The following is a 9,181-nucleotide window of genomic DNA, read 5'->3' on the forward strand; positions in this document are numbered from 1 at the left end:
TGAATTGATATGAGGGTGTTCACCCTTAGTACGTCTCTTTAACATTTTCTGCCGTGGGCTCTATCCATGGCCCAATTTTTTGAGACCCTCATTTGGATCTTTTATAGAGATTACTTTCCTCAGACTTACTATGCCATAGCATTGACATAGCTTATTTCTTTTAGGTGTTCTTCTCACTTGGTCACATTGACCAAGCCACACCTTTATCAATAGTTCAAATCAACACTTTGAACTAGGAATCATATTCTTTAACCCAAACAAAGACTTTGTCCTTGTTTAGCCACAAGATTACCTAGTGATCTCATCTTGACCCCTTAAAAGGTCTATCAATAGGAACTAAGTCTTCCACCTTCTAAGTTGTTGATTATGACCCTGGGGGCATCCCTTACACTTGGCAGTGCGCCCAAGCCAGCCCTTCGGGCCAAGGATCCATAGCCACTAAGACTGGATGTCCCCATCTCATTCACCACGTCCTTGGTGCCCTTTGCACCAAAGTGTTCAAGTTAAATATGCCGAACTTTCATTCTAAGCAATCTAACTGTGCATCACGACTCCAGGGCATCCCCCGCTTGGTGGTGTGCCCAAGCCAATCTCCTCATTGAGAGTCCATGACCACCGAAATATGAGTGTCCTCATATTCCAAACCATCACCACGCCCTAGTGATTTAGGACTCGAACTTAAGCATTAGAGGGTTGGGACTTGAACCCAACCTCCGTATATGCATCTACGGAAGGCATCACCCAAGATGCCTGGCATGACTCCTCACGCCAGTGCACCAACTTATAGTTAAAACATGCTATAGATCACAGCTTAGGAACCTAGTTCCTCCACACTGCCAAGTCCTCTCACTTGACACGTCTGTGATCATACATGGACTCCTCCATGCTTAGCCCCATGGTCCACCCTTTTGAAGTTATCACCTTCAACTAGGGTATTTGTTCCCCCGACTTGCAAATCTCGCTTGGCAAGTCCTCCGACCACCGTAACATGGTTCCTGCATAAGCGTGAAAGTCCTTGACCATCGACTTTCGTTCAAAGCCCTCTCTTTGAACACTCGGGAACTACTTCCCTAACCTTGATAGCCTTGCCTCATGGCAAGCTTCAAGACCACACTTCTGTTGCGCCACTCTGGTTTCGCACGTTCCATGAACTATTTACACTTGGCATTTCTAGGTACTAAGCTACCTAAAATTATCTTTGGGAACCTTGAAGGAACTCTGTCCCTTAGCTTGCTAAGGCCTCTCTTTTGCAAGCTTTTTAGTTGCCATATAGTCTAGTATGGATAATTCCATATTTTAGACTCTCCATGGCATCACGGTTGCTAACAACAACACCCTCGAACCCCCACTTAATTCTCTACTCCCAATTGGCATAACCACCCTTGGTTATGCCCTTTGATTTCTATGGTTTGGTTCTATCCCCTTATTACTTGTCTTTGGCTTCACACCTTTCCTTCGGTAATTTTTCTCTAGACTAGGAGGATAGTTTTGCACTTTCTATCATGCCTTAACAAGTATTCTTAAGGATGAACCTACCCGATAGCCTAAGGAGTGGTTCCTCAATCCAGGTATGCTCACCTTATAATCCCACACACCGGGATTAACGTTGTTGCTTATGGGCTTTTATATGCCCATCACTTGCTTTGCCAAAATTTCATTTTTGGCTTTGTCCAATTTGGGTAGACAGCCTTTTCCTTTTTTCACGACTTTGGACATTTGGATAGCACCTTCTATCCATCATTCGCTAGGGACTTAGTCCCTTGGGCCTTATCTATTGCCCTCGCAACCTCAAACACCACCTCATGGTGTCCTAGAGTGTTTTGGTGTCCCAAATGATGGCCTATTTGACAATGAACATTCCCTTTTATGACATTGACTTACTATATCGCAACATAAGCAATTTATCCCTCGTAAAGGTATATCTAACTTCTTTATACCATTAAAAAGTCTTGGGTAGCTACCTTCTACCAGTTTAACCAATTATCTTGCACCTTTTGCTTAGTTGCCTCATAGTTGTCAAGTCCTACAACTCATTGTTGGTGCTTCCACACTTCCATCATTGTTTTGGTCACCACACTCTACCACATGCCTTCCAGCTTAGGATATGCCATTCCCATTTCCGTTAGGATTCCCTTGGCAAGGGATTCTTATGAACCCACCAACATAACCTCAAGGTATCACACTTTGGCACATTTAGTGTCTCCACACCATCGGCTCTACGAGCCTACCCTTATGACACTACTTATTAGTGTCTAGGTCTTTGCCAAGACCAATATAGTTGTTTCTTATGCTAACTATCTATTAGCACCGCACCATAGTGTTTGCCCCAAACTCTGGGCCAAAATTGCTTTCTTTTGGGAACATCTTTCCCACAACTTTAGTATGACACATTCTGCCATCAATGAGATATCTCCTGTTCTTATACTTGGATTTTACGATCCTCCCCATACCTTATGGGGCACTATGCACCTCAGTCCAAATGCTTCAACCAATCCCTTAGGACCATTCCCTGACTCCATTTGAGTCATCCAGCATTTTGGACTTGCTAATCCAACAACCTGCGAGCGAGGTGCCAACTCATTGGAATACAATTGCTTGTATTCATGTCCTATTCACAAGGACCATCTTTGTAAGTGTCACTCCGACACTTGATGATTTTCTTGGGGCTAACCTTTGCCCCTTATGACTACTTGTCCATGTGATGAGAATAGCAACTCATCTTTAAGTACACCCCCAACTCCTTGGGTTGTTCCAGCATTTGTTAAAGGTAGCCCTGGCTACTATTTCAAGGACTTGTGTCCTCTTCTGTATTTGACCTCCCATAGTCATTAATTCCAGTCTCAAAGTTATGAGTACCAGCCTCAACTATATGAGGGTAATTTTGTGACTCCTTTATCGTTTTGGAGTCTACATCTTTCCCGTGATCCCAACTGTAATTGTTTACCACAACTACATTAGCCAGTTTGCTAAGTCAAACACTCATCTGGATCACATCCTCAACTCTCTGAGGAAACCCTTATACTGTTCCCAAGATCCCAAAGTCGTTCCCTTATTGGCCCTTTTCCATCCACCACATCGTGCACAAGTTCAAGCATGAACTTGAGCGAAGAAGCATGTCCTTTCGATATGCTACTCCTAGAGGATAGGTCCATATCTAGGACTTTCCAATTCCAATACAAGTGGTGATATATTTGGCCACCAATAAGAGTCGGACTAAGGAATAGCTCCGATACCAAGTTGTAAGCGACTAATTTTTCCATTCTACTTTAGTCACTTAACCACACCTTTGACCACTTGGAGGAATCTCATTCACAACCTCCTTAAGTCTAATTCAGGACTTGGGACTTGCTAGCCCCGAGGATGGCATCCATGCCACTCATCCTTTGCACTTAGTCCAAGTGCTCCACGTGTCCGGTCCCAAGACTGACACCCAAAGGTACCACTAACATATCGGCCCGTTACGTTAAGGCCATGCTCATTCACCTTTGCCGCACTAGTGGTCCAATACCACTTGCATCACAATCCCGTCTCTCCAAGACTAGGCCATCCGTCCACGAGTGGTCATCCCAGATCCACTCCTTAACATCCTTAGGATGCCCACAGACATGGGGAATAACCTTCCCCAATATCCCTTTGTCAGTTCCTACCAAGTCCCTTTTCCATCCATGGCCATGTTCGCAAACACTGCCACTCGATCAAGGCCCACAGGCCCGACCACTAAGTCCCATGGTCCTCCAGGACTTCCTCACCATGTGATTGTATCCTTAGTCACTACACTAAAGGACTGCTCTTCCTCCTTCCCCCCATTTGGGACTTCGGGACAACATTTCGGAACACCATAGGCCTACGCGAGCCCCGTGGGTATTCTCCCCGCCTTCCGCCTTTAGGTGCTCTAGCCATGGGCTTAAAGCGAGGTTCCGTTGAGCCACGCCTGGTATCCAAGTAGGTAGTGCCACCCACACTTGGACTGGGAGCATCGGCCAGTTGATCTCCCGGGGGAACTAGAGTCAGCTCTTGAACACTTCACTAAGCTACCCCACTTGTCGGTCCGTATTCACTCTAGTCTTGGACTTCCTAGTAGTCAGTTCATCACCCAACACTGGGTCTGGCCTTCCTGGGCCAAACTGGCCTTTCCTGGCCAAACTGGCTCCACTGTAGTCCTCCCCCTTACTATACTTTTGGAGCTCACCAAACCCCCCAGGGTCTGGGAGACGAACGCTTTGGGCTTTCACCCTCTCAGACTCGGACTCGGACTCGGACTCAGACTTAGACTTGGACTCGGACTCGGACTCGGACTCGGACTCGGGCTCGGGCTCGGGCTCGGTCTCGGTCTCGGTCCCAGTCTCAGTCTCAGTCTCGGTCTCGGTCTTGGTCCCGATCTCGGTCCTGGTCTCGGTTTCGACCTCGGACTCCATCTCGGGTCCTTCTCGGACTCCATCTTGGACTCCATCTCGGACTCCGTCTTGGTCCATCTCGGACTCCATCTCAAACTCCATCTAGGGTCCATCTTGGACTCCATCTCAGGTCCATTTCGGACTCCATCTCGAACTCCATCTTAGGTCCATCTTGGACTCCATCTCGGACTCTATCTCAGATCCATCTCGGACTCCATCTCGGGTCCTTCTCGGACTCCATCTCGGACTCCATCTCGGACTCCACCTCGGGTCCACCTCGGACTCCATCTCAGACTCTATCTCGGGTCCATCTCGGACACTTCCATGTGTCATGTGTTAGTCCTTTTTGGGTCCCTTTTTTAGAGCCTCGCTTATTGCTCGCTTCGTGCTCATTCCTCGAGCACTTGTTGGGAGTTCCACTCCTGCTCTCGACCTATCAAGTTGGAGCTTTTAGTCCAAACGTGTTACGCTCATTTGGCTTTCGCTTCAGCCACTACCACGTGGCACCCTTCCGGCTCCACTTTGGGGCCTAGGGATTTTGTGTCTCACAGCGAGGAGGAGGGTACCCCACCGACTAAAGCAACATGGAGCTTAGGTTTAGACCCAAGCGGGATGCAAAACAAAGAGCGATACAACTTAGCAGAAGCTAAACTAATGTCTTAGGTGGTTGGATGTGCATTCCAACTACTATCCCTACTATACATTTAAACCCCTCCCCACTTTGAGGAACACATGCTTTGGGCTTTCACCCCAAACCTCCCTTAATATTAGGAGTTAGTCTCTAGGACAAGTTCAAAACTTACTAAATATGGAATATCCCTAGATTGCAAATTTGGCCACGGGACAAACACTATTGTGTTCAGAACAATCTTTATATTTTGTAGATATGCCAAATGAGCAAGTCTAGCCACTTTCTATAAATAATTTTTGGGACCGAAATGAGACTAACACAAAAGGCATAATAGCAAAGGTGTTTGGTAAATACAGTAAAGTATCATATAGTGATATTAAGGGATTAGACTTAATACGTGAGGGCTTTTGCCAAGCCAGTGCAAGACAGAGCAAAAAAGAACTAACAAGCAGGGCCAAGTATGTTTGGCTAAATAGACACTTAGGAATTCCTTCTTTATGTTTATTTGGCTAAGTACAAATGCTAAGTTTAGTTTACTAACACTTGAATAAAAGGGGTTAATAAAGGGAACCAACAGTACTGACTTTTTTGCTGATATGGCAGTAAAGAGAGAGTGCCCATAAGAACTTGCCGACAAGTATCTTTCAATACCCGAAGTTATATTCACAATATAGGAGGAAGTTGGTTGAGTTTTGAAATTTGTATTCCTAAATTGAGAGTCATTTTTTCTCTGAGATAGAAAATTTTCCACAAATTTTCATACAATTTTCCAATGGTTAATCTATTAATCATTTTGCCTAGAAACCATTCCATTTTTGAAAGTCAGTATAAATTGGTGAAAGGGTTAGAGTTGACTTTAATTAGTTTAAACTTTAGTAAATAGTTTATATGATGGAGCCTAAAAGGGATATTAACTTTTAGGGTTAAGGCAATTGAGTAAATAAAGTTCAAAGTTGGTGTAAATAAGTGGTTATTACGCTTTTTTAAGAAAGGTGACCTTTATGCCTTTCTTTTATAATGTTATACTTGGTGGTAGATTGCACTTTGCATTTCGTTACATTTTATGAGAGTGTAAGCTCCTGAATTTGGACTTCTCGAGAGGTCACCCAGCCCATTACTATTTAAACCCAAGGACACTTAACTCTAAATATCCCAAGATCTTTAACCTATTAGAAAAGGGGGTACACTCTTGTTCATAGTGTAAGCTTCTAAGTTTGGACTTCTCGGGATGTCACCCAATCCAGTACTATTCAAACCCAAGGATGCTTAACCCCAAATATCCCAAGACCTTTAACTAATTGAAAAAGGGGATGCATTCTTATTCATATGCCCCTTCCCTCTATATTTGAACCCTTATGGATCATCTCTCGAGTTGTTCCCTTTAATTACTTACAATCCACCACACTTCCCTGCAAGTTCACGCCCTCGTGAATGGAAGCTGAGAGCCATAGCCCTCCTCAGCTATGGCTCAGAGCCCCACTCTCTTGACACTCTACCCCTCGAGTTGAGCCCAGCGGGAGTAAACTAGACCAACTAGATGTCAATCAATATGTGGTGCGATTCCCCTAGCCAACCAACAGAGTTGGACCCGAAACCCCTCTGATACCAAATGTAAGCTTCTGAGTTTGGATTTCCCGGGAGGTCATCCATCCTAGTACTATTTAAACCCAAGGACGCTTAACCCCAAACATCCCAAGACCTTTAACCAATTGGAAAAAGGGGTGCACTTTTATTTATATACCCTTTCCCTTTATATTTGAACCCTTATGGATTGTCTTTCGAGTCGTTCCCTTTGGTTGCTTACATATAGGCCTTTTCCTTCTATATTTAAACCTTTATGGATTGTCTCTTGAGTTGTTCCCTTTGGTTGCTTACACATAAGCCCTTTCCCTTTATATTTAAACCCCATGGATTGTTTCTTAAGTCGTTTTTTTTTTATTACTTACAATTCACCACACTTTTCTATAAGTTTACACCCTTGTGAATGTAAGTTGAAAGCTACAGCTCTCTCAAGAGCCTCATTCTCTTGACACCTTACCCCTTGGGTTGAGCCTAGCTAGAGCAAACTAAATTTACCAAATGTAATCAACATGTGGTGCGATTCCCTTAAGCCAATCAACAGAGTCAAATTTGAGACTCGCTCCGATACCAAATGTAAGTTTTTAAGTTTGGACTTCTTGGGAAGTCACCCAACTCAATACTATTCAAACCTAAGGATGTTTAATCCCGAGTATCCAAAGATTATTAACCAATTAAAAAAGGGGGTGCACTCTTATTTATGGGCCTTTTCCTTTTATATTTGAACCTTATGGATCGTCTTTCAAGTTGTTTTCTTTAGTTGCTTATAGAATAATAAGCTCTCACTAATCTTAATGTGGTCTTGATAGCTTTACACCTTGGTTGAGGATGATAATGTCCAACTTAGTTGTTGAGGTTGAGCTGTTAGTACCTATATTGTAGCATTATCTATTAAGAATTTGTGTATTATATGAGTCTATCTTTTGGTTGTCACTTTAGTTACGACTGAGCGTTGATCATGTATAGTTAGCCTCTTCATAACATGTTTAGAGCTATTGGCTAGATGTATTGATGAGTTTATTATAATTTGATTGGATTCGAGTGGTCATTTAATTTGTGCTTATCCATGTTTTTATATCTCGTACTTGGGGTGTTACCTTTTTGTTATACAAGTATATGACTCAATGATGTGAGTTTAGTATTTAGGTCTTGTAAAGGCAAGTTAAAGAATGATTGTTAGTTGTTTAGTGATTAATGATTGCTTGTAGAATTCATTGAGGACTGCTAATACTTGCTTCACTTAATGATGATTTAGCAATGATAGATTTGCTTTATCTTATAGTGTTGCAGAGGATAATATTATATGCTTGCATGGTTTTTCCATATTGACATGTTGATTCCATCTTTGTTAATATCATTTGGTTGCATTTAGTCTATAGTGTTAGATTATATTAAGTTTTGGATATGGTGATTCACTTCTTGATAATGTGTTATTTATAATTAAGCATTGTTAAAGGATTGGTCTCAGATACTAAGTAAGATATCTTCAACGTTAGTTAGCTTGGTTGCTAAAAAGGTTTGAGTGGTGATTCATTTTTGCTTTATTTTAGCTTTGTTTTAGTGTTGATAGCATTAAAGTGATGTCCTATCATTGACATTATTGATGTTGAGATTTGAGTGAAGTGAAATGTCTCTCCATAAAATTAATATTGAGTTTCATTAGTCTCAATGTAGATAGTATTGATGATTTGCCTGTAATTTTGTGTTATTAGCATTTGCACATTTGCTAGTTAACAATTATATTGGCATTCAAATGAATTGAGTGGCAAGTTTGAGTTAGTTATGTTCTAGATAAGATTATTTAATAAAGGTTGAGCTTTGACTTTTCTTTGAAAAATGATTTAGTTATGAACTATCCTAGCTTTACGAGAGGAAGAGTTAATGATCAATATTAAAGTTGTTAGTTCTTTGTTGGGTTTGAGTTGAGGATATAGCGATCATTGATAATTCTTCATATATTTGTTATGAAGTGAGTTATGTTTTGCTATAGAAGATGGATTTATGAAGGATTTTTTGGTGATCACTTGTTGAGTATAGGTTCGTTGCACTTGGCTTTTGGATTGATGCAAATATACTTTTCATTAGCTTTAGCATTATAAAATATAGCATCTAGATGTGTGAAGAAGGATATTATGGGTTGTATCATGATTTTGTTTTTAGCATTGAAGTTAATTTATATGAGATTTATGATCATTAATAGGTGAAACTTGGCTATAAACTTCTTTGAGGTTTTTGTTCTTTGAGTGTTTAGAAGGGTTGGGGCCCAACTTCTCTCTCTATGTGACTTGTCAATAGGGGCATATCATCTTTTGTAAGTTGGATGACATCTAGAGCAACAATAGTGGCTAACTTTGTTAATTATTTCTTTGTTGGCGATGGTCGGAAGGTGTTTGAGTTATAGTGCATTTATGTTAAATAAAGAGGTTACTTTAACTCATTTAAGTTGGTGCATTTTTCACAAAGTGTGAACATTGTGAATTTTTTTGAGTTGTTTCTTTAGTGGTGGTCTAGACTAGAGTATACATCGACACAGATGTCAATTGTTTTTGGGGGGGTGAGGCAAGAGGGGGGGGGTGGG

The sequence above is a fragment of the Selaginella moellendorffii genome, unplaced genomic scaffold (assembly GCF_000143415.4).
Source record: "Selaginella moellendorffii unplaced genomic scaffold, v1.0 SELMOscaffold_40, whole genome shotgun sequence".
Lineage (NCBI taxonomy): Eukaryota > Viridiplantae > Streptophyta > Lycopodiopsida > Selaginellales > Selaginellaceae > Selaginella > Selaginella moellendorffii.